Here is a 2,805-nt window from a genome sequence, read left to right as displayed (position 1 = left end):
TATGCAGAAAGTGAGAGAAAGAGCATGAGAGCATGAGAGAGTGAGCGAGAGAGTGAGAGGGAGCAAGAGAGCTTTCCCATGTCTCTTCTTATAAAGACACTAATCCTATTGGATTAAAGTCCCACCTTTATTATCTTATATAATTTTAATGACTTCTTTAGAGGCCTTATCTCCTTATATAGCCACCTCAGAGTTTAGGGTCTCAGCACATGAATATTAGAGGGACACAAACATCCAGTCCATTAACAAGCATAATGCTTTATGGATTCATCCACGTTTTTGTGTTTCAGTCATGTATTCCTTTTTTGCTTCTGAGTAATATTCCATTTGTGGAAATACTGCAATTGGTTTATTCATTCACCTGTTGATGGATATTTGGGTTATCTCAAGATTTGGGTATGTTATAAATTAACATTTCTAGGAACATTTCTGTATAAGTCTTTGAATATACTTTGTTTTCATTTCTTTGAAGCTAAGAGGTAGTAGCAGAATTGCTGGTTCATATAGTAAGTGGAAGTGTATGTTTCATATGACAGTAAACTGCCAAAATGGAAGTACCATTTTACATTCCTGTCAGGAGTATTTGAAGGGGTATGTGTACCCCGATGTTTATAGAAGCATTATCAACTATAGCCAAATTATGGAAAGAGCCCAAATGTCTATTGACTGATGAATGGATAAAGAAGATGTGGTATATATGTATAAGTACATATATATAATGGAATATTATTCAGCCATCAAAAAGAATGAAATCTTACCATTTGCAACAATGTGGTTGGAGCTAGAGTGTATTATGCTAAGTGAAATAAGTCAGTCAGAGAAAGACAAATATCATTTGATTTCACTCATGTGGACTTAAGAAACAAAACAAATGAACATAGTGGAGGGGGAAAAAAAGAGAGGGAAACAAACCATTGGAGACTCTTAATGATAGAGAACAAACTGAGGGTTGATGGAGGGAGGTGGGTGGGGGATGGGCTAGATGGGTGATGAGTATTAAGGAAGGCACTTATGATGAGCATTGGGTGTTGTATGTAAGTGGTGAACCTCTGAATTCTACTTCTAAAACCAATATTGCACTGTATGTTAACTAACTAGGAAGTTGAAAAGAAAAATAAACAAGTAAATAAATTTTTAAAAAAATGTCAAAACGTGGGGAAAAAAAGGATAGGAGAGCTGAAGCGGCTCCACATCATCATGAATACTTGATTTTGTCAGCCTTTTAATTTTAGACATTTTAGTGAGTATGCAATGATATTACATTGTGACTTTAATTTGCATTTCTCTGATGACTAATGATATTGAACATTTAAAATTTGCATATCTGTAAGGCGCTTATCTTTTACTGTGCAGTGTCTATTCAAATCATTTGCCTATTTTTAATGGGAGTTGTCTTTCTTCTATTTGTCATATTGTATGAGTTATTTATATGCTCTTGATATAGATCCTTTATCTGATATATGCATTATGAATATTTTCTAAGTTTTAACCTGCTTTTCATTTTCCTAATTGTGTCTTTCTAAAAGAAGACATTTTAAATTTTGTTGAAATCAAATTAACCGTTTTTTCTTTATAATTTGTGACATTTGTGCCCTATCTCATGAACCTCTGCCTGACTTAAATTCACAAAAATTTTCTCTCATTTCTTCAAATATATTTTATGAATTTACTTATACATTTAGGTTTATGATCCATTTCAAATTTCTTTTTTGGGTATATAAGGTAATGATCAAGTTTCATCCCCCCCCCCCGTGGATATCCAGTTGTCTTAACCATTTTTTAAAAAGCTTTTCCCATCGAATTATCTTGACATTTTTGTTGAAAACCAATTGGCCATAAATGTGAAGTTCTATTTCTGGACTATTTATTCTCATCAGTTGATCTGTATCTCCATCTTTGCAGCAATATATCACTTTTTTTTGATTGTTGTAGAAAAATAGAAGAAATAGAAAGGAGTAGAATAATTCCTTCATTTCTTTCCCCACAATTGTTTTGGCTATTCTGTCTTTTGCATTTCCACATAAATTTTAGAATCAACTTGTCAATTTCTGTCAAAAAGACTGCTGAGATATTGGTTAGAATTGCATCAATTCTACATACCAACTTAGGGAGAATTGATATCTTAATACTGAGTTTTCCAATCCATGAATATCGTATATCTGTAAATTTATTTAGGTTTTCTTTCATTTATCCTGGCAATATCTCATAGTTTTCAGTGTAACAATGATTTTGACCTTGTACATCTTTCATTAAGTTGTAATGATTCTCTGTTTTTTTTTCCTTTATTATGTTTATATGGAGAACTATACTGATTGATTTTCAAATGATAATCAAACTTTCATCTAGCTTTGCACAGTGGCGGTATCGTAACCAATGAGGTTTATCCAAGGTGCGATTATTGCTAATTGAAAACTTTTCCCTAATCAAATTTTCATCTCTAGGGCGGCTCTATTTTCAACCCAAAGATACAAATGTAGTGATCCGAAGGAGTATGTGCACCCCAATATTTATAGCAGCAATGTCCACAATAGCCAAACTATGGAAAGAACCAAGATGTCCATCAACAGTTGCATGGATAAAGAAGATGTGGTGTGTGTGTGTGTGTGTTTGTGTGTGTGTGTATACACACACACACACAATGGAATATTATGCAGCCATCAAAAGGAATGAAATCTTGCCATATGCAATGACGTGGATGGAACTCGAGGATATTATGCTGAGCGAAATAAGTCAATCAGAGAAAGACATGTATCATATGATCTCACTGATATGAGGATTTCTTAATCTTGGGAAACAAACTGTGGG

The 2,805-nt window shown here is 33.5% G+C and overlaps 1 pseudogene; it reads left to right on the top strand.

Moving 5' to 3' along the window:
- The first annotated feature begins 2,344 nt into the window (after positions 1–2,344).
- Positions 2,345–2,427, top strand: LOC114223773 (U4 spliceosomal RNA; annotated as a pseudogene).
- The last annotated feature ends 378 nt before the right edge of the window (positions 2,428–2,805 follow it).

This window comes from Eumetopias jubatus, unplaced genomic scaffold (genome assembly GCF_037043125.1).
Source record: "Eumetopias jubatus isolate StellerSeaLion01/CBP00866 unplaced genomic scaffold, mEumJub1_p1.0 scaffold_11, whole genome shotgun sequence".
Classification (NCBI taxonomy): Eukaryota; Metazoa; Chordata; class Mammalia; order Carnivora; family Otariidae; genus Eumetopias; species Eumetopias jubatus.
This window is presented reverse-complemented; position numbering and strand designations above follow the sequence as displayed.